The 24,048-nt window shown below is 39.4% G+C and overlaps 1 long non-coding RNA gene across 3 annotated transcripts in view; it reads right to left on the minus strand.

Annotated features, from left to right (window-relative positions):
• Nucleotides 1–24,048, minus strand: part of LOC128314707 (uncharacterized) — a 120,506-nt gene that overhangs the window by 33,030 nt on the left and 63,428 nt on the right. For 2 of the 3 annotated variants that reach the window (XR_008296610.1, XR_008296607.1), the window contains 2 exons: nucleotides 5,041–5,119; nucleotides 805–966 (listed from right to left, as the gene is read on the minus strand). This is a non-coding gene — a long non-coding RNA (uncharacterized LOC128314707). Of the gene's footprint in view, nucleotides 1–804; nucleotides 967–5,040; nucleotides 5,120–24,048 lie in introns of those variants that run through there. The other variant, XR_008296608.1, reaches the window with a different exon arrangement.

Genomic DNA, 24,048 nt, shown 5'->3' on the forward strand with positions numbered 1-24,048 from the left:
ATTCATAGTAATAAGTACCTCTTTACTCTGACATCTATTGGGATGAATAGAATTAAACCCAAGTTAGGAAACACATCAAAATTAAATTACCAGGAAACCTCAGTCCCAACCAGTGGACTGCAAAACAAACTTTAATAACCTTCTGGAAGAAGCCTCTTCTCACATTTTATGAAGGTAGAGACCAGAGAGACTTCAAGATGGTTAGTAGGGAGAGGAGAGTTCTTATATGTCAAGAAATATCTTCAAGACTGGAATGACACTTCTTACAGTATATGAGCTACATAAAGTTGCATAGAAAATGTAGGTACAGACTGTGTCATTATCAAAGTATCTGACCATGTTCTGGCTACCTAATCAATCTGAGAAGGAAAATTTAGTAGGGGAGAGATAAGTAATGTGCAACCTAGGGAGATTTATTTTCTTTCTGTCATCTTGTTCCATAATGGGCTCCTTTTTAGTGATACTTCAATATACAAAGTACAGTAAGTATTAGTAATGAATAAAATACCTTGGCAATGTAGAATATATATATATATATATATATATATACATATATATATATATATATATATATATATATATATATATATATATATATATGAGATGTGATCTTTCTGTCAGTATCCTGATTAACTGGATAGAATCCATAATCATGTAAACTGGCTCTCTGGGTTTTCCAGCAATATCTCTCACACATTTTTCCTATCCAGGAACTCAAATGGAATTATCCGGTCTTAAATTTTAATTTAAATTAATATTTATTTAAATAAATACTCCAACAGGACAAAGCATGACTTATGCTGCTATACTAGTCAGTGGGGGCTGCTATGGCAAATTTCCACAGACTAAGTGGCTTAAACAGCAAACATTTATTTTGTGCAGTACTGGAGCCTGGGAAGTCCAAGGTCATGGTGCTGAGTGTCTGGTGAGAGCCCTCTTCCTGGATTTCCATCAGCTATACTTTTGCTGTATCAGAGGGGGTGGGAGGAAGAAAAAGGAGGAAAGGAGGGAGGAAGGGTGGGGGGGGAGAGAGAGGGAGAGGGAGAGGGAGAGGGAGAGGGAGAGGGAGAGGGAGAGGGAGAGGGAGAGAGAGAGAGAGAGAGAGAGAGAGAGAGAGAACTCTCATTTTTCACTCCTTATGAGGATACTAATCTCATCCACCCTTATGATTTTATCAGAACCTAATTACCTCCTAAAGGCTCCACATATCTATTTTTTTAATGTTTATAGATTTATTTTGAGAGAGAGAGAGAGAGAGAGCAGGGGAGGGGCAGAGAGAGAGGAAGAGAGAGAATTCCAAGCAGGCTCCATGCTGCCAGAGCAGATCCTGACGCACTGAGCTGAACCATGAGATCATGACCTGAGCCAAAATCAAGAGTTGGGTGCTCAACCCATTGAGCCACTCAGGTGCCACAAGGCCCTAAATCTTAATACCATTCCACTGGAGGTTAGGATTTCAATATATGCATTTAGGAGCGGGGAATACAAGTGTGCAGTCCATAATAGCCACTATAGATTAATTTCTGCATAATTACTACACATTTGATACCCTTTTTTTTCAATATATGAAATTTATTGTCAAATTGGTTTCCATACAACACCCAGTGCTCGTCCCAAAAGGTGCCCTCTTCAATACCCATCACCCACCCTCCCCTCCCTCCCACCCCCCATCAACCCTCAGTTTGTTCTCAGTTTTTAAGAGTTTCTTATGCTTTGGCTCTCTCCCACTCTAACCTCTTTTTTTTTTTTTCCTTCCCCTCCCCCATGGGTTTCTGTTGAGTTTCTCAGGATCCACATAAGAGTGAAAACATATGGTATCTGTCTTTCTCTGTATGGTTTATTTCACTTAGCATCACACTCTCCAGTTCCATCCACGTTGCTACAAAGGGCCATATTTCGTTCTTTCTCATTGCCATGTAGTACTCCATTGTGTATATAAACCACAATTTCCTTATCCATTCATCAGTTGATGGACATTTAGGCTCTTTCCACAATTTGGCTATTGTTGAGAGTGCTGCTATAAACATTGGGGTACAACGTTCCTCAGAAAATTAAAAACAGACCTACCCTATGACCCAGCAATAGCACTGCTAGGAATTTACCCAAGGGATATAGGAGTACTGATGCATAGGGGCCCTTTGTATTACATCAAAGTATCAATCATATGATTGTGCTGAATGAAAAATCAGATATTAATACACACTCAATACTGAGAAAAATCCTGAAGACCTCACCGATCAATTTTAAATCACTATTCATGTAGTTACATAAAAGGAGTTACAGGAGATTTATGAGACATGAAAAAGCCCAAGGTTTATCAGGATATAGTGAAATCTCAGTAGAGCTAGGCCTCACCAAGACTACAACTGGCAAATGTTCATTTACTGGCCTTTTTGAAAACCCCCAAAGCATCAGGTCTGAGACTCTAGTGCTCCACAATGATTGTGAAGTTAGGTATGTTCTCTCTTCTTCCTCAATTCCTAGTATCTTCCAGTTTGCTCAATATTCTGTTTGCACTGTCCATAATCACACCAGCAAGACCTCCAGCATGCCCACAGTACCCAAGAAATGCCTGAGCTCACAGGCTCAGCATAATATGTGCAACCCCAAATCATAACCTTGACACATGATCTGTCCACCAGTTGGACTGCTCTTCTACCAAGGTGGGATTTTGCTCTATCACTAGGATCTCTCTTCTGTAACTGCTTTTTAATTTCAGTTGCAGGTTGTTTTGATCCCCACGATATGATTACTACAAGAGCTATTTGGTAACTTGGGGGAGCTGGGAATGATGCCTTTATGGTTCAGTTAAACTTTCTGTTCCATTTGTAATGGCCACGATTTCAGTTAGTCCTCTGTTCACCAATCCTAGAGCTTTCTACTTAGATTAAGTAAAATTCTAGTAGGCTGTCCTGGAGATCAGTTCTAGAGATAGCAGGATCCACTAGCTAATACCAAAGATTTCTGCCAGTAAGACCATTCCTAGCACTGATCTTGGCCCCGCCATTTTTTCTACTATTCACGCATGTCTTGTCTCTGGTGAGTAGTGCCACCACGGAATCCTATCATCATCATCACTGAAATCAGGCAAGCCAGACACCAGTAATTCCAACCACCAAACCTGGAGCTAGAGAACAGCCACCAGGAGATGCCCCTGCGAGGGAGGGAAGTGTCCTCCGGAACTTCTTGGGGGATATATTTAGGGAGGAGATGAGCAAGCCTTAGTCTACTATAGCATTCCCATCTTCCTAAACGTTTGAATACCTTTTTAAAAAATGTGTAGTCATTTCTTTTGAGAGAGAAAGAGAGAAAGGGGGAGAGGATAGAGAGACAGGGAGAGAGAGAATCCCAAGCATACTCCATGGTGTCAGTGCAGAGCCCGCAGGGCTCAAACTCACAAACTGCGAGATCATGACCTGGACCAAAATCAAGAGTTGGAATTGGAGGCTCAACTGACTGAGCCACCCAGGCACGCCCTACTTTTTTTTTTAAACATACCAAAGAGGGTCTGGCATTTCATCTTCATTCTTTTGGGTCCAGGTTTTTAGTCAACCGAAGCCAACTGTTAGGGTAACTTCCAACAACCCGTGCCAACGTTTGAATATAAAATCATGTCTTAATTCACCAACAGCAATATGTTAGACCCAATACGATAGTATGTTCTAATTGCAAATATCTGCAGTTCTTTTTGGGTGCATTACACCCCGTCAGAGGCTACACTTCATACTTTAAACTCTGGGACTACTATTTGCATCTATTTCAAGGACTGGAAACAATGAGACGTGGTGGGGACAGTTCCTAAGGAAGATCATAGGCACCTGAACTTGTGAAATTATGAAATTCTTCTGAGTAGTTCTGAGTAGATCCTTTCAGGTTCTTCCGGTAAGAGGAGACCAGGACCCTGAATGGACATAAGGGGCTGCTTATGGGTAAAGGAAAGTTGGCAAAAAAGAGGAAAAGGTCCCCAGCTTTATCAAAATCTGCCTGTATGTCCCCATTCCAATTTTTGGAAAACCCTCCCTCACACTTAATAGCCTAACTTCAACAAAGGAGACCAGAGGGTATTGGGCAATCAATTTGTGTTACAATTACTTCACTTTCAGGACTACATCTCCAGTTTTGGTTTTCAGAATTCTATGCCTTGAAGCCACAGAAAATAAGGGGTTACTGTTAGCTAAATAATAAAATTATTCTGGCCCGTAACTAGAACCTGAGACTGGGAACTTTTTCCCCTAACTTCTTCAAGTAATATAGCAATAACCAACCAACCAACCAACTTCATTATGCTTATTTTCTCTAACATGTTCTAGGGCAGCAATTGTTTCCTCTACCAAAGTTGTGCTTCTTCTATCAGCATGTCATTGCAGATGTCTAATTTAATTTAAGAAAATTTAAATTAGGTGGTAATTTAAGAAACTATTGTGCTGATGTATGTCATGAACCATCAATGTCTCCTTTACCACTGGAAAGAGGGTCATTAATGGTTTTCAACCTCATCAGACCATCAATAACAACAAAATAGTAACAAATGCATATTCAGCAGAATCACTTCAGAGAATCCCTCTCCAGGGTTCTTGTTCTTTTGGAACCACTTCCAGTACCAATTTTTGAAATCAGGGTTTTATCAGAGAAGCTATCCTTATGAATGATATAGGACAAAGAGATTTACAATAAATAGTAGCCCGAGCCCAATGGTGGCATCTGTGGACAAATCTAGGCAAACCGTTACCTCTGGGGCTGGGTTGGACTTGAAATCTTTATGAAGCAGGGAGAGCAGAGGAACCTGTAACTGGTGGAAATGTAGAAGAATCCATAAAGTTTACTGGAACCGGTCTGTCTCTGACCTACCTCCATGATGCTGGAGATCTGGCACCTTTTACAATAAAGGTGCACATGCACCTTGACCAGGAGTTGAGAAACCCAACCAGAAGATCTGATGGTAGCTGGAGGGGCTGGGTTAGGTACTGCCCGTGCCAACAGCTGAATGAGCAGGGGAGTGACCGCGCATGCATGCTACATTACCTCAAGTTCGACACTCACCATCTGAACATAAAAATGGCCACTTCTTCTTGTCCACCTTCTGAATCTTGCACACGTGTCTCTTGGGGTCATATGCAATCTGGAAATTCAAACATTTTTGTATTAGACAACTCTTGAATGAAAGGATAAAGGTGTCAGCAATTTAGTTAAAAAATTAATAGTAATGGAAATCAGAACAATGAAGATATAAGAATCTAGGGGATACTTTTAAAGCAATAATCAAAGGAAATTGTGTAACACCAAAGAGTTACAGCAGTCAAACGTAAAAATTAAAAATAATTAAATCAATATAAAAACGAAAAAATAACAGTTAAGTCATTAACATAAAAACCAGAAAAGAAAAATAAAAAAAGAAAGCACAAGAAAGGAAAACATCAAAGATTGAAAAAGAGTAGAGGACAAAAACGTTTACGTAAAATTAATAAAAAAAAAAATTCCTGGAAGGTGGAAAAGAAGCATTATAGACAAATCATTAACTAATACTCAAACTTTTAAAGGGGAAAAAACACAAGTTTGTAAAAGAAGAAATGAACAAGCAGGAGAACATCTACTTCCATCATAGCTACATAAGCTTGCATGGGACCAGCCCTCCTCAGGAAACAACTATAAGGCCTGGTCAAAGCACAAAACACAATTATTTGAAGTCAACTGAAAGTGAATATAAGCATGGAGACCTAGGAGGGGTGTCAACACTTGGAAGAAGAAGGCAGCATAGGGTAAAATTTTCATTTATTGTAGTTTTTCAGCCTTAGGACAGGTCACAGTCTCCACCATGCAGAATGGCAAAACCTCTGCTAGAAAAACCTACATTCATTTTAGTCTAGAGCATTTAGGGAAACCACAGCCAACGGATAAGGAAGGAAGAACCCTAAAGAGGAAAGAACCAGAGAGACGGAATCCAAAGCTTTAAGTAAATTTCTGCCCAAATCTCTGGCCGAAATGTGAATCACACATGTATCAGGTAGACCCAAAGCAGCTCACCAAAAAAAATCAAAGAACTGTATTGAACGGTCAGATGCCACCCACAAGTGGGTAGTTTAAGTCCAAGCAAGATAATTAGCTGTTAAAGTTACAACAAAACAAAAATCCTCACTGGAAACCGTAACAGAATCCAGTCATCAGAGGCATAGCGTCCAGAAACAAGTTAAAATTTATTTGATATTTGACTTTTTGAGACAGATGGCAGGGTAGGAGGATTCTAGACGCACCTCATTCCACAAATCTAATACCCACATCAGTGTAAATAACCCAGAAAACAATTCCACGACTGGCAGAACAGACTTCCTGTACCTAAACACAAAGAAGAGGTCCCATCAAGAGGGTAGGAAGGGTAGACATGCAGTTGGGAGCTAAATGGACCCATGAGACTGTCCACGGAAGGGAAGGACACCTTGGGCATGGACACAGGAGAGAGGAGCAGACCCCACACTAGGCACCCCAGGCCAGGGGACCCACACTGGGAAGACAAATCCCCATAACATTTGGCTTTGAAAAACAGAGGGGTTTAATTTTGCAAGTTCTTACAATCAATGGAACTTAACACCTGGAACTTTAAAAATCGGTGGGTTCAGGGATTCCTGGCTGGCTCAGTGTGTTCAACTCCTGGAAAGCTGGAAGGCAAGAGGCAACGGAGTCCCTATCCTTAACGATACAGCATAGCAAACAGCCGCACTGAGATAACAGCATAAAAGCAGTTTGAAAAACACCTGGCCTATACAGGAGGGAGATTTGTTTACTAATCTCAGAGCCTGTGCCCCTCTGAGGGGCAAGAACCATTGGGACACTTCGAGAACAAAAGAGGTGGTAGGCACCAATTCCATGTCCTGCCACTCAGCCTAGAGACATGGACACCTGCGGGAACTAGCATAACACTAACATTCTCCACCTAGCATGCTAACAGTACACCCACCCCATGTGCTTCCAAGAACCTACCTCCTCCAGTTAGACCTTGGCTCCTAGTCTCCTCCCACAGCAGACCCACTAAAACCTCGCTAACAGTGTGACCCCCGGCCCGCACTCTTCTGTGGACCCGCCCCCTCAACCTGGCCTTGGCAGTTGTCCATCCAAAGCAGTGCCACAAGTATGGCAGTGTGAAAGCAACCCTGAGAGGGGCAAGCAACACTCCAAAGTGACTCTTGTCCCAGGGAGAAGGTAAGATAACTGCATATACCTGTCCAACTGTAACCCCAGCACTCGGCTGGAAGCAGGCGTCTCTGACTATAGGCACCACTCACTGACAAAAGCCTCCCAGGGGACAACACAGGGAGCATGCCCTGCAATTTGGTACTATTGCAGCTCTAGCAAATGCCTGGGCTGACCCAACTCAAGCCAAAGGCAGCCTTAGACTGACCCACTACAACACAGGGACAAAACACTGCCCACAGCAGGCAAAGACAGTTAAAGTATATGACTGAACTGAAGGCAAAAGCAGCTTAGCCACAACATAAGGTACGTGCGGCACACAGAGGAGATACCCCTGAAATGTCAGGTTCTGGTGAACATGGGACATTGTACCGCAGGGCACTACAGGACCTCTTCTTCATAGGGCCACTACTTTTAAGAGCAGGAGACATAGCTGACTTTCTTAACACACAGAAACAGGCACCAAAACTTAGACAAAATGAGGAGACAGAGGAGTATCTCTCAAAAAACAGGACAAAATCATAGCAAGAGAGTGAGCAAAGCAAAATTGAGATAAACAATATACCTGATAGAAGATGCAAAGTAATAATCATAAAGATACTGGACTTGAGAAAAGGGGGTCTCCATGGGACCCTCAACAAATAGATAGAAAACATGAAAAAGAACCAATCGGAGATGAGAAACTCAAAAACTGAAATTAAAAATATACTAGATGGAATAAATAGTAGACTAGAGGAAGTAGAAGAACAGATCAGTGACCTGAAGGATAGAGTAATGGAAAACAATGAAGCTGAACAGGAGAGAGAAAAAAGAATAATAAAAAATGAAAATAGGTTAAGGGAACTTAGCAATACCATCAGGTGTAATAACATTCACATTATAGGGATCTCAGAAAGAAAAGGGGTGGGGGCAGAAAATTTATTTAAAGAAATAGCTGAAAACTTCCCAGATCTAGGGAAGGAAAGAGATATCCAGATCCAGAAGGCACAGAGATCCTCCAACAAATTCAACTCAAGGAAGTCCACATCAAGAAACATAGTTATTAAAATAGCAAAAAGTAGTGATAAAGAGAGAATTTTGAAAGTAGCAAGAGAAAAGAAAATAGTCACATACAAGAAAAGCCCCGTAAGGCTATCAGCTGACTTTTCAGCAGAAACTTTGCAGGCCAGTAGGGAGTGGCATGATATATTTAAAGTACTGGAAGGAAACAAACAACAACATCAAACCTGCAACCAAGAATACTCTATCCAGCAAGGCTGTCATTCAGCAGGAGATGAGGTTTCTGAGACAAAAGAGGAATTTATCACCACTCAACTGGCCTTATAAGAAATGTTACAGGGGACTCTTTCAGTGAAAAGTAAAGACCATAAGTAGGAGCATGAAAAGTAGGAAGCATAAAAAGAGTAAAATTAATTATATGTATAACAATCAGTCAAGGGATTCATAAAATGAAAGAATGTAAAGCATGACACACATACCTAAAATGTGAGAAGTAAAACTTTAGTGCTTTTAGAATGGATTCAAACTTAAGCAAACACCAACTTACTATAGACTGCTATGTGCATAAGATGTTACATATAAACCTAATAGTAACCACACACCAAAAACCGGCAATAGGGGGAGCCTGAGTATCTCAGTTGTTTGAACATCCAACTCTTGATTTCAGCTCAGGTCATGAACTCACGGTCATGAGACTGAACCCCCTGTTGGGCTCTACACTGAGTGTGGAGCCTGCTTGGGATTCTCTCCTCCTCTCTGCCCCTTCCTCCCTCTCTCTTCTCTCTCTTTCAAAATAAATAAGTAAACTTAAAAAAAAGCAGGAAAAGACATACAAAAAAATAAAGAGAAAAAAATTCAAGCATATCACTGAAGGAAGCCAGTAAAACATGAGAGAAGAGAGTAAGAGAAGGAACCGAGAAGAACTACAAAAACGACCATAAAACAAGAAACAAAATGGCAATAAGTACATACCTATCAATAATTACTTTGAGTGTAAATGGACTAAATTCTCCAATCAAAAGACACAAGATGACAGAATGAATATAAAAGCAAGACCCATCTCTATGCTGCTTACAAAAGACTCATTTCAGACTTAAACACACATGCAACTGAAAGTGATCGGATGCAAAAGCATCTATCATGCAAACAGAAGTGAAAAAAAAGCCAATATAACAATAGTTATATTGGACAAAATAGACTTTAAAAGCAGACCGTAATAAGAGATAAAGGAGGACCTATATAATCATAAAGGGAACAATCCAACTAGAAGATATAACAATTGTAAATATTTAGGCACCCACATGGGAACACCCAAACATAAAGTAGCTAATGACAAACATGAAGAAATCCACAGAATATAATAATAGTAGGGAACTACAACACTGCAATTATATCAATGGATAGATCATCAAACAAAATCAACAAGCAAACAATGGCTTTAAATAACACACTGGATGAGATGGATTTAAAAGATACTCAGAACATTCTACTCTAAAACAGCAGAACACACATTCTTTTCAAATGCACATGGAGCATTCTCCAGAATAGATCACATATGCCACAAAACAAATCTCAACAAATTTTAAAAGATTAAAGTCACACCAAGTATCTTTTCTTACCACAATGCTATGAAACTAGAAATCAACCCGGAGAAAAAAATCTGGAAAGAACATAAATACATGGAGGTTAAATTACATGCTACTAAACAATGAATGGGTCAACCAAGAAATCAAAGAGGAAATAAAAAAATACCTGGAGACAAATGAAAATGAAAACATAATTGTCAAAAATCTTTGAGATGGAACAAAAGTGGATCTAAGAGGGAAATTTATAGCAATACAACCTTAAATCAAGAAGCAAGAAATCTCAATAAACAACCTGACCTTACACCTAAAGCAGTTAGAAAAAAGAACTAAAACTCAAAACCAGTAGAAGTAATGGAAATTATAAACATGAGAGCAGAAATAAATGATATAGAAACTAAAAAAGCAATAGAAGAAATCAATGAAACCAGGAGCTTATTCTTTGAAAAGATCAATGAAACTGATAAAGTTTTAGCCAGACTCATCAAAAAAAAGAAAGAGAACTCAAGAAAAATGAAGTCAGAAATGAAAAAAGAGAAATAACCAACACCACAGAAATACAAAGGATTATAAGAACTTATTATGAAAAATTATGTGTCAACAACCTGGGACAGCTAGAAGAAATGGACAAATTCCTAGAAACATATAATCTCCCAAGATGGAATCAGGAAGAAATAGAAAATTTGAACAGACAAATTACTGGCAAGAAGATTGATTCAGTAATCCAAATCTCCCAACAAATAAGTCTAGGACCAGATGGTTTCACAGGTGAATTCTATCAGACATTTAAAGAAGAATACCTATACTTCTCAAACTATTCCCCCCCCCAAAAAATATATATGGAAGAAAAGCTTTCAAATTCATTCTATGAGGCCATCATTAACCAGACACCAAAACCAGATAAAAAATCTACACACACACACACACACACACACACACACACACACACACACACAAACACACAAGAGAATTACAGTCCAATTTCTCTGGTGAACATAGATATCAACATCCACAACAAAATATTAGCAAACCAAATGCAACAATACATTAAAAAATCATTCACCATGATCAAGTGCGATTTATTCCTGGGATGCAAGTGTGGTGGTTCAATATGTGTAAATCAATCCACATGATACACGACATCAAAAAAAAAAAAAAAAAGAAAGAAAGAAAAGAAAGAATAACAACCATATCATCATTTCAACAGATGCAGGAAAAACATATGACAAAGTGCAACATCCATTCATGATGACAGTCCTCAATAAAGCAGGTTTAGAGGGAACACACCTCAACATAATAAAGGCCAAATATGAAAAACCACAGCTAATATCATACTCAATGGGGGAAAAACTGAGAGATTTCCCCTGAGGTCAGGAACAACACAAGGATGTCTACTCTCACCACTCTTATTCAGCATAGCACTGGAAGTCCTAGCCACAGCAATCCGACAATAAAAAGGAAAAAAATGCATCCAAATTAATAAGGAAGAAGCGAAACTTTTCACTATTGCAGATGACATAATACTATATATTGGAAACTCTGACACTCCACCAAAAAACTACTACAACTAATAAATGAATTCAGTAAGATCACAGGATATAAAATCAATGTACAGAAATCTGTTGCATTTCTATACACTATGAATGATGCAGAAGAAAGAAATTAGGAAAACAATCCCATGTACAATTGCACCAAAAATATTAATACACCTAGGAATAAATTTAGCCAAGGAAAGGAAAGTCCTGTACTCTGAAAAACATGGATGAAAGAAATTGAAAATGACACAAGTAAATGGGAAGACTTTCCAGGCTCATGGGTTGGGAGAACAGATATTGTTAAAATGTCCACACTACCCAAAGCAATGTGTAGATTACGGCAATCCCTATCAAGTTACCAACAGCATTTTTCACAGAACTAGAACAAGTAATCTTAAAATTTGTGGGGAACCACAAAGGACCCTGAATAGCCAACACAGTCTTGAAAAAGAAAAATGTAACTGGAGGTATCACAATCCTAGATTTCAAGATATTCTACAACGTTGTAGTAATCAAAGCACAAAAATCGACACATAGATCCATGCAACAGAGTAGAAAACCCAGAAATAAACTCACAATTACATGGTCAGTTAATCTTTGACAAAGCAAGAAAGAATATGCAATGGGAAAAAAAAAAGTCTCTTCAACAAATGGTGCTGGGAAAACTAGACAACAACGTGCAGAAGAAGGATACTGGACCACTTTCTTACACCATACACAAAAATAAACTCAAAACTGATTAAAGATCTAAATGTGAGATCTGAAACCATAAAAATCCTAGAAGAGAGCAGAGCAGTAATTAATTTCTCTGACAACGGTCGTGACAACATTTTTCTAGATAGGTTGCCTGAGGCAAGGGCAACAACAACAAAAATAAACTACTGGGACTTCATCAAAATCAAAACCTTCTGCACAGCAAAGAAAATAATCAACAAAGCTAAAAGGTAACATAAGGAATGGGAGAAGATATTTGCAAATGACATATCTGATAAAGTATATATATATATATATATATATATATACAATATATATATACAATATATAACAAACTTATACAACTCAACACCCAAAAAACAAATAAGCTAATTAAAAAACAGGCAGAATCGGGGCGCCTGGGTGGCTCCGTCGGTGGGCGACCGACTTAGGCTCAGGTCATGATCTCACAGTTCGTGAGTTCGAGCCCCGCGTCGGGTTCTGTGCTGACAGCTCAGAGCCTGGAGCCTGCTTCAGATTCTGTGTCTCCCTCTCTCTCTACCCCTCCCCTGCTCACATCCTGTGTCTGTCTCTCAATAATGAATAAACGTTAAAAAAAATAAAAAAATAAAAAATAAAAAACAGGCAGAAGACACGAACAGACATTTCTCCAAAGAAGACACACATGGCCAACAGACATCAGAATATGCTCAATCACTTGTCATCAGGGAAATGCAAATCAAAACTCCAATGAGATATCACCTCACACCTACAGAATGGCTACAATCGACAACACAAGAAACAGCATGTGTTGGCGAGGATGTGGAGAAAAAGGAGCCCTCATGCACTGTTGGTGGGAATGCAGAATGGTGCAGCCACTGTGAAAACACTATAGAGGTTCCTCAAAAAGTTGAAAATAGAATTACCCTAGGATCCAGTAATTGCACTACTGGGTATTTACCTCCCAAATACAAAGACACTAATTCAAAGGGATATATGTGCCCCCTTGTTTAGAGTAGCATTATTTACAACAGCCAAGATATGGAAGCAACCCAAGTTTCCATCGACTGATAAGTAGATAAAAAAGAGGCGGTGTGTGTATGTACGTATGTATGCATGTGTGTATATATATATATATGTGAATATTATTCGGCCCTACAAACAAATGAAATCTTGCTTTTGCAACAACATGGATAAAGCTAGTAAAGATAATGCTAAGCGAAGTCAGAGAACAACAAATACCCTAGATTTCACTCGTGTGTGGAATGTAAGACACAAAACAAAGAAGCAAAGGGGGAAAAAATAGACAAATCAAGAAACAGACTCCTAATTATAGAGAACTGGTGGTTACCAGAGGGGAGATGGGTGGGGGGTGAAATAGGGCTTGGGGACTAAGGAGGGCACTTGTCCTGATGAGCACCCGGTGACCCATAGAAGTGTTGAGTCACTGTAGGGTATACCGGAAACTAATATAACACTGCATATGAAGCGACTGGAATTAAAACAATACCTTACAAAATGAAACCTAAGTGCATTTAAAAATGCACAAAAATGTGAAGGACACGGCGGTAAACAGACTGTTAAGGGTGTGAGAGCCGTTTACAGTATGAGAGCAGAGTCGTCTCGTTCACCCTCCGCTGGGAACGTGCCTGGTAGGCCCAGTTTCCACCATACGGAGCATGCACAGGTCTGTTATGGACCATGAAGGTGCTACAGTTGTTGTTTATTTGGAGGTTATAAAGAAATTTTAGCATGTGGGCAAACCCACAGATAATAGAATTCATGAATAATGCGGATCACTACGTATGTGCTTAGTTTACCATATAAACTAGAAGTCCCTGAGCAATAGAAAATTTGTCATCATCTAAGTAACTACTGGGAGTCTTAGTAAACATATTCTTTATTTTTTTTTGTCTTAACCTATGGCCTTTATAAAAAAAATTAACAAGTTTTACTCTTTTTTTTTTAAGTTTGTTTATTTTGAGAAAGAGAGAGCACATGCACACAGATGTGAGTGAGAGGTGGGGGAGGGCGGAGAGAGAGACAGGGCGAGAGAAAATCCCAAGCAGGCTCTGCACAGAGCCCAACATGGGCTCAATCTCATGAACTGTGGGATCCTGACGTGAGCTGAAACCTAGAGTCAGACGCTTAACTGACTGAGCCCCCCAGGTGCCTCTTAACCTGTGGTCTTTAAATGCACATTGTGATTAACTGGAGAGCAAAACCAAGCGAATATTCAAACAGAAAGAATAATGATATCAGAGATATCTCAGAAGAACTGAATCAGAACAGGAGGTTGTAGGGCCAGGAATTAGCAGTCATAAATGTAATTTTGTTACTTGAGAACCATTAATTCAGAATTAGTGGGGTTTTGTACTATTCACGGATGTTGAGTGAGCACAGTAACTGTGAAAACACCTAACTGGTCAGTGTGAACCCAGCATGATGTCACAGAGCCTCATTCCCTCTACATCTACTGTATGTTCAAAATAAAAAGGAGTATTTTCCTCCCATGGGTTTTCTTGGTCTTGTCCCAATTCAGAAAGCCAAGTCAGAAGAAGAAATACCATCTAATGGCTTGTCCCTGGAGTCCCCAATGCTCTTTCAGTGACGTGCACACATAAGCCTTAGACCTCACAGTCACTTGAGCTCGGAGATTTCAACCTTTGCATTTTTTCTATCCTAGTCTTTCTAAGGTGTCCCACTTTTCCCTAGGGGTCATGCTGGGATCTAGCGTTCAATACATCCACTCTTTCCTTGCCAGGGCTCCTGGACCAGCATGGATCGTGTGCTTCCCTTGAAGCATGGATCTTCCCTTCATGAAGCAGAAAATGAGACCGGTAAAGAAACAGAAGTACAAAAAGGGAAAGGTGAAAGAATGGGGAAAACTTGGCTGATGTAACACTTCCGTCCTTTGATTCCAGTGATGAGGTACATACATCTATATTATAAAGTGGTATTTGTTTCTATGCCTCACATACTTCAGAAGCAACTTGTTCCTGAAAAAATACACGCAAACAATGATAACGAGTTCTCTTTTTCATTTCTTGTGAGGTCAATCCAATTGTTTCACAAGGTAAGGAAGCATTTGTTCTGAGCCTTTGGTGAGGGTTCATTTTGGATGATTAAGACGCTTCACTTTTCACAAAAAGTGGAAGTTAATTTTCTTTGTACTGTCCTCAGTGGACACCTAGGTGTGGACACCTAGACAACTAGGTGAATATCCCAAGTTCTTTAATCAATTCTTCTGTGACTTTGAACTTAACCTCAATATACTTAAGTTTCCCTATAAGCAAAATAGTGACCATAATATTAGCTCTCAAAGAGTTCCTGTGAGATAATCTGTGGAAACTAGTTAGTGCTGTTTGTGCCATCTAGAACATACTTAAAAAGTATTAATGAGCCTAGTTATTATTATTAGCTCTTATGTTCTAGTAGCCGCATTTTAAAAAGTTGTAAGCAACTGGTGAAATTAATTTTAGTGATGTACCTAGTTTAACCCAATGGAAGCCAAGTTATGATTATTTTCATATTAAATGGGCACAACTATTTTTTTAATCTTTTTTCATATTCAATCTTTGAAATCTTGTATTTTACAGTTACTGCGTATCTCATTTCCACTCCAGATTATTTAAGTTCTCACTCTGCATCTCCATCCTCAAAATTCTAGTCATGCTAGAAGAATATTCCACAGGAAAATCAAAATCAAACCCCATATAGGGTTGTGTGAAGAAGCACTTGAAAGTGCTCAGGTACTGCTGTCGCTCTTCTAGAAGCCTCCTACGGTCTAAGATCCCTGTGTCTCAGCCACAGGTTGTGGACTGTGGATCCCAAGCCGAAAACCTCAGCCCTTTAACAGGGGCTCTGGCAAGCTGATGGCTGCTTTATTACAGGAACTCGAAATTGAGGCCAAAACACTAGAAGCACATAGAGGGACGTGAAGTCCGGTTTGCGGAGGCAAGGCCACCATCATGTGGAACCTGCTGGAACTGCAGTGAGATTCACATTCCCATTGCTTGGGGGGGGGGGGGGGGGGACTCAAATGACCAACACATGAGTGCATCCCCACTGGGAGAAGACTTCCAGGTGCCTGCTCAACACACTTAAGAAACGTGCAAGAAACCTCGAGAGGATCCAGAGAAGGTTCAGAGAAAACCAACGACTATTTCAAGAGAAGCAAAAGAGAGCCAAATAATTAGATAATATATGATCAAAACAATGAAATCATAAAATGTGAAATGGGGGCTTATGCCAATCTGTGCATACTGGAATCAGGGTTCACGTGTTCAAGTTTAAAGTATAATTTTGGATTAAATTCACACTTTTGGCTAGGAAACTTTTTGGAAATCTTCACTGTAAGAGGAGATATAGATTTTAAATAAAGTAAGTGCTAGGAGATGATGAGTTATTCTTTTTGGAGAATATTCAAGCCAGTATAATCAGTCATCAGGAAGATTTGAAGTGACAAGATGTCTTCCAAATGGCAAATTGCTTTGGCAATATTACCCGATTTCCAAGATGTTTCTATCCACAGTCTGTCTTCTGGTTTCAAAACATTGTAACATGGTACATAAAATTATGATATTACATAACATAATAAGAGAGTTTTCAAAACATTAAAACACATAAGACGTAGGCTCATGTACTTGGGAAGTTAATGAAAACACTTGGGCATGTTGGGAAAAATGGAGGAGAATCGTGTTACATCCCCAAACCTGGTACTGCAAATCATCATCTTATGTTTTCATCCTATCTTTCACTGAAAGATCACTGAAAGTTCTGTTTTCCTTTTCCAGAAACAAGACCCCCCAAGCACACAGATATTTTCTTCCTGGAAAATTCCAGGACATACTATTCACCATAGGCTTTCTGAGTCGATAGCAATGATTATGTGATTACCAACAGCCAATGTGGACTCACTAAGGATATGTCAGGACACATTAGCCTGTTTTAATAGGGTTGACCTGTGGGGTATCATCATTTCTACATGGCATCTAAACAAAGGTTACTCTTATTCCCTGGTTAATAATATGGTAAAATATAGTCTGGATTATTATCCTGCAAACTATTGAGAAATTTCTCCAGAGATGCTTAGTCCATTTATATTCAGAGACATTTTTAATGCTACATTGCCAAACCCTGTGATTTATCTTGTCCTTTTAATATTTTAGCAATGACATAACTAAATGTAGAAAATACGGCTATGAAATGCGCAGATGACATATAGTCTGGAGGCTAGCTAATATGATAGATGTCAAAAACAACTTTTAAAATGATGGTGGCAGGCCTAATACAAAATAATGAGATCTAACAAAGATAAATGATCTTGCATTTTGGTTAAACCAGAAAATTTTACAACTGGATGGGGAAGACCTTTCTTTGAAACAATTCCTATTTAAAAATCTGGAATTCTTGTCACCAAACAAATATAAGTTTGGTAACACAAACACCATTTTATTTTACAGGAACTGTCAGGCTCAAATCAAATTTGATCTTGGCCCCACTGCCCTCTTTCCTAGCCACATAACACCTGAGACATTGTGTTTATTATGGTACTGCATTCTCAGAGAGATACTGACAAATTATATATCTATCTATCTATCTATCTATCTATATATATATATATCTGTATCTCAATATATATATATATATATTGAGATGATGTATATATTGAGAGTATTTTGAGATGATAAGTACTATAGGAACTACTTTTTTTAAAAGATCCATTTGAAAGAACTGTAGTTATTTTCAGTACAGCAGAGTGGTTATAAACTCACAGACTACAGAATCAAAGAGAACTGCATTCAGATCCCACAATAACCATTAACCCCTGTATTCTGACCTGGGGCAAGTTATTTAGTTTATCTGAGCCTCAGTTTCTGCATCTGTAAGTCTCTTATGGTAACATTACCAAAAGGATAGATGTTAGGAGGAATTAGATTCTATAGAGGGGATACGCAGAAGTCAACATATTCCATTTAGCTTTGTAAGGCAAAAATCCATAGAAGAAAAGAGATTTTTGATTTAATATATCCTATTAATCTAAATTACCCCATGATTTAGATGACCCGAGTTGCCTTTACAGGTGATGAGCTCTTTGTCACTGAAGCTGTTTGAAGGAGTCTGGATTACCAGCTCTCAGGGGATGCCTGCTATCAGTTGGAGGTTTGACTCTATGTTTGACCATTAATTCTCATCTATATAACCATGCCATTTAAGAAGCAGTTATTGTCACCAGGGACTGCACAACCAACAGACAGGCAGGTGGCCTCCTTCGGAGACTAATGGAAATAGGCATATACTCAAACTACTACATCACAATGGGTGAAGGTACAAGCAATGGAGAATTAAAGCCAGCGATCAAAAAGAATAAAATGTCGCCATTTGCAACGACAGGGATGGAGCCAGAGGGTATTAATCCAAGTGAAAGAAATCAGTCAGAAAAAGACATATACCATATGATTTCACTCTTATGTGGAATTTAAGAAACAAAACAGATGAACATAGAGGAAGGAAAGGAAAAAAATAAGATAAAAAGAGAGAGGGAGGCAAACCGTAAGAGACTCTTAAACAGAGAACAAATTGAGGGTTCTGGAAGGAGGTGGGGGGGGTGGGCTAAATGGGTGATGGGCATTAAGGAGTGCATTTGTGGGGATGAGCACTGGGTTTTATATGTAAATGATGAATCACTAAAATTCTACTCCTGAAACCATTATTACACTATATGTGAACTAACTTGGATTTAAATAAAAATTAAAAAATAAAATAGGGCATCTGGGTGGCTCAGTGGGTTAAGCATCCAACTTCGGCTCAGGTTATGATCTCACGATTTGGTTCATGAGTTCGAGCCCCACTTCGGGTTCTGTGCTGACAGCTCAGAGCCTGGAGCCTGCTTTGGATTCTGTGTCTCCCTCTCTCTGTCCCTCCCCTACTACCGCTCTGTCTCTCTCTCTCTCTCTCTCTCTTTCAAAAATAAATATTAAAAATTTTTTTTAAAATAATGCAATAAAATAAAGTAGGACAAAGGAGGGGCACCCAATATTGCCACCAGTCACCTGTCTGTAAGATTTCTTTAGCCCACTGATCTTTGTTTTTGTATGAAATGTCACCCTTTAGAACTAAAACAACAGAATAACTTAAAGCTTGTTGTTGGCCTGCAACAAATCATCTTCTCCAAAATCTGGTTCTGGCTTTCTATACGTTTCTCTTTCTCCCTCTAAGGACCGCTCCTCTTTAAGTTCTCTCAGAGAAGGAAACACGGTATGCTGCTTCCTCACATCCTGTTTTTCCTCCTCTTAGGATGTTTATTTATTTCTCAATAGACCAAATCTCACTGTTGGCTAATGAGTGGGGAACAGTCGTTATGGACCTAGGACCAATTTCCCAAATCCTTTGCATCGACAACCATTTACTGAAATTACTAAAACAGTCTCTGTTCCAAGGCTGAGCATGGAGATTGGACCTGAGTGTTCTTGGGTGAACACAACCAAACGTAGTTTTCTAACTTTATTCCTCAGCTGTATGGACACTCGGCCATATCCTTTCTCTCAGATTGCTGCTTACCTTGGCTGTTTTCCAGCAATGAGACCATTTTTATTTGCTTTATTTGCGGGGCATCTGAGAAAAGGTGGAGACTTGACTGCTGACCTTCCTGCAAGGAATGCTTGTCCTATCACATCCCAAATAATTTAGCCTTATTTTCCCACTTCTTCCTCTGCTGGACCTGTCCCCACACTCAGTGCACAAATGGATTAGGTAATGAAGACACAGAATCAATCACCGGCTTGGCAGAGGCAGAGGGAAGGCACCCCAGCTAGAGCCATCTGATCCTTGAGGAGAGAGGATGTGCTGAGGCGGGAGGCTGGCCAGAGAGAAACAGGTCTCTTGAGAATGAGGCAGTTTGGAATATTTTTCTCCTCACGCAGATTTTATCATCAGTTTATATTTGAATCTTTCAACCACTGCAAGAGTTACTTAGCAATAGAGTAGTACCCCCTTATCTGCAGGGGGTACATTCCAAGACCCCCAGAAATGCCTGCAAGAGAGGATAACCGGGAACCCCATATATGCTATATATTTTTTTCCTGTCCATACATACCTATGATACAGTTTAATTTATGAATTAGGCACAGAAGAGATCAATAACAATGATAATAAAATGGAATAATTACAACAACATATGGTAATAATGCTAATGCAAAAGGTGTGCACACTCTCTCAAAGTATCTTATCGTATTTGAACTCACACTTCTGGTGACGCCGGGAGGTGATAGAACGCCTGTGTGGGGAGAGGAAGTGAGGTGGGTGACGTAGGCCCCGCGACGGAGAAGGAGGCTACTAATGACCCTCTGACAATTATTTAGAAGGAGAGTCAGCTGCTTCTGGGCGGGTTGACCACCGGTAGCACAAAACGCCAAAATTGCATCTGCTGATAAGGGGTGGGGGTGGGGGTGGGGGTGGGGGTGGGGAGCTACTTTATTTTAGTGTCTAGATACTTTCATTGTTATTTTTGTCCAAATCCTGGTTTAATGTCTAGTTTTATTATCTAGTTAGCAAAGCTTATTACATAAGAATTTCTGCTTTTTGGAATTTAGTGAGGCTTTTTTTTTTTTTTGAGGGAAAGTGGTTGATCAGCCTTTGTTGACATATCAAGAACTCTTTTAAAAAGGTGTACTTTGATTTTCATCAAATGATATAACTAGAGGGAATGGGTGGGGAGAAGAGGTATCTGATGATGCCGAATCACAGCTAAAGTAAAAACTACAGCCAATTTTCAATGATTCCGCAGGCACATTAACCAGCATACAGATTAACCGTAATGAAAACAGGATAAACCTGGGGTGGCCATCGGGCAGCCCTCCTACTTCCTGAATTATTTCTTTCTCTCTTTTTTCTAATACATTGTCTTTTAATTTCTCTGGGTTTCTAGATACGCATTTTACCATCTTCAAATTGCAACTGAGTTTGCTTTGTGGCTCTCTGGCATCATTATTGCAGAAGGCACCCTAAGTACCAGCAGACTGCGTTCTCCCAACACAATCAGCTTTTCAATTTTTAAGATTTGTTTTTAGTGTTTTTTTTTTTAATCCTGAATACCTATAGAAATCTCTCTTTTGCCATCGCAAGTACAAGAAAGACAGTTGCGTGGATTTATTTTCACTGAATTATCCAGCATATGATGATTCAACTCTGTCTTCACACTCATGTTTCTGTTTGATTTTTAGCAAATAAAATGTTCATCATGTTTCTTGCTATTGTTTTGGATCCAATTGTTCTGTTTTTCATTCAGGAATAACAATTAGTTTGTATCTTCATTGTTTCTTCTATTGTATTCTTCATCGTTTTCTTGTCTTATCCTTTCCTTCTGCCTCATGGGAATGTTCTCGAGTTTCTCTGGTCTATCGTCGCTTCTGCCCCTTATTGCTGCAGAAGAACATAAATATTCTTCTTGTCGGTTGTATTTTTAGTGTCCGTGAAACTATTTCTTACCCCGCTTATTTCTTATACCATACCTTGTTTGGTCTTTAAACTGACTGATGATCTTTTCCTGGTTTTCTTGCTTGTTTCATAGAAGGCTCGTAAAAGCGGGGCACCTGGATGGCTCAATTGGTTTCACGTCTGACTTCGGCTCACGTCATGATCTCATGGTTCATGAGTTCGAGCCGCACATTGGGCTCTGTGCTGACAGCTTGGAGCTGGACCCTGCTTCCGATTCTGTGTCTGCCTCTCTCCCCACTACTCCCAGCTGGTAGTCTGTCTGTCTCTCTCTCAAAAATAAATAAATATTAAAAATTAAAACAAAAAGAAGTCTTGTAAAAGGAAAATTCAGAGAATTAAGCACCATTTTCTATTTTTTTCTCTTTCTCTTAGCTACACATAAATCTTAGAGGATGTTCTTTCTCTAAATTTAAGTTGAAATTCTAATTTTTTAAACCTTAATATTTTATAGAATCCATGTGTAGTTTTTAAAAAAAATATTCTGTTCCCTCATCTAATAATAAAAGTAATTTTCTAGACAGTGCTTTTTCAGGAGCAAAATGCTTTATGTCTACTCTTTCTTCAAAAATTCAAATCCTTATTTTGGTTTGTCATTGGGAGTGAGAAGTTTTAAATTCTGTTCCAAGTGCCTGCAGAATTTCTTTTTCTTTTTTTCTTTCTTTCTTTCTTTCTTTCTTTCTTTCTTTCTTTCTTTCTTTCTTTTCTCTCTCTCTCTTTCTTTCTTTTCTTCTTCTTCTCCTCCTCCTCCTCCTCTTCCTCCTTCTTCTTTTCCTCCTCTTCCTCCTTCTTCCTCTCCTTCTCCTTCTTCTCTTTCTCCTTCTTCTCTTTCTTCTTCCTCTCCTTCTCCTTCTCCTCTTTCTCCTTCTTCATCACCATCATAGCTAACAAATACATAGCGTTTACCATATGCTAGGCATTGTCTCAAGAGCTTTACATATAATTGCTATTTTACAGATGAGAAAATTGTGGAACAGGAGTTGAATAACCTTTTCAGATCACTCAGTTTGGAAGTAGAGCCAGGATCTCAACCCAAGCTGCTTTGGCCTTAGACTGTAACTCCTATACTTACGTGAGAAAACTTGCCCTCTCTTACTGTTTTCTTTCCTCCACATTAGAAGTTCATAAACTTGGGGCGCCTGGGTGGCTCAGTCGGTTGAGCGGCCGACTTCGGCTCAGGTCATGATCTCACGGTCCGTGAGTTCAAGCCCTGCGTCGGGCTCTGTGCTGACCGCTCAGAGCCTGGAGCCTGTTTCGGATTCTGTGTCTCCCTCTCTCTGACCCTCCCCCGTTCATGCTCTGTCTCTCTCTGTCTCAAAAATAAATAAACGTTAAAAAAAAATTTTAAAAAAAGTTCATAAACTTTTTAGATCTTAATCATCTCAATGGGAAAATACATACATACACACACACACACTTAGTAGAGACATTTTTTTTTCATTTTTTAAAAAATATAATTTATTGTCAAGTTAGCTAATATACAGTGTATACAGTGTGCTCTTGGCTTCAGGAGTGGATTCCCATGATTCATCGCTTCATACAACACCCAGTGCTCATCCCAACAAGTGCCCTCCTCAATGCCCATCACCCATTTTCCCCTCCCCTCTGCTGCCCGCCCCCATCAACCCTCAGTTTGTTCTCTGTATTTAAGAGTCTTTTATGGTTTGCCTTCCTCTCTGTTTGAGACTATTTTTTCCCCTTCCCTTCCTTCTCACTTGGTCTTCTGTTAAGTTTCTCAAATTCCACATATGAGTGAAAACATGGTATCTGTCTTTCTATGACTGACTTATTTCACTTATCATAATACCTTCCAGTTCCATCCATGTTGTTGCAAACAGCAGGATTTCATTCTTTCTCATTGCCAAGTAGTATTACATTGTATATATAAACCACATGTTCTTTATCCATTCATCTGTTGATGGACATTTGGGCTCTTTCCATAATTTGGCTATTGTTGAGAGTGCTGCTATAAACATTGGGGTATATGTGCCCCTATGAATCAGCACTCTTCTATCCTTTGGATAAATTCTTAGTAAGGCTATTGGTGGGTTGAAGTGTAGTTCTATTTTTAATTTTCTGAGGAACATCCACACTGTTTTCCAGAGCGGATGCACCAGTTTGCATTCCCACCAACAGTGCAAGAGGATTCCCATTTTTCCACATCCTCACCAGCATCTATTTCCTGAGTTGTTAATTTTAGCCACTCTGACTGGTAGCCACTCAATGTGGTTTTGATTTGTATTTCCCTGATGATGAGCAACGTTGAGCATCTTTTCATGTGTCTCTTGGACATCTCAATGTAGAGACAATATTATACATATAGTCTCATGTCATCTTGCATACAATGGATCTCTGGATCCTCCAGGTTTAGATTCCTTGCTTGAAACTGATTGAGTACCAAGTATCATATCTCTGGAATTTTCCAGTATGAGGGCTATTCCTGCTGTTCTTGTGGATTCCTCCAGATGTGCTTTCCACCTTCCCCTTACTGTTGTCCTGATTGACTGTTGTCCAGAAACTGTGTCCTACCAGCTGAAAGATTTTGGTTGTATAGTTGGGAA

This window comes from Acinonyx jubatus, chromosome A2, assembly GCF_027475565.1.
Source record: "Acinonyx jubatus isolate Ajub_Pintada_27869175 chromosome A2, VMU_Ajub_asm_v1.0, whole genome shotgun sequence".
NCBI classification, from domain to species: Eukaryota; Metazoa; Chordata; class Mammalia; order Carnivora; family Felidae; genus Acinonyx; species Acinonyx jubatus.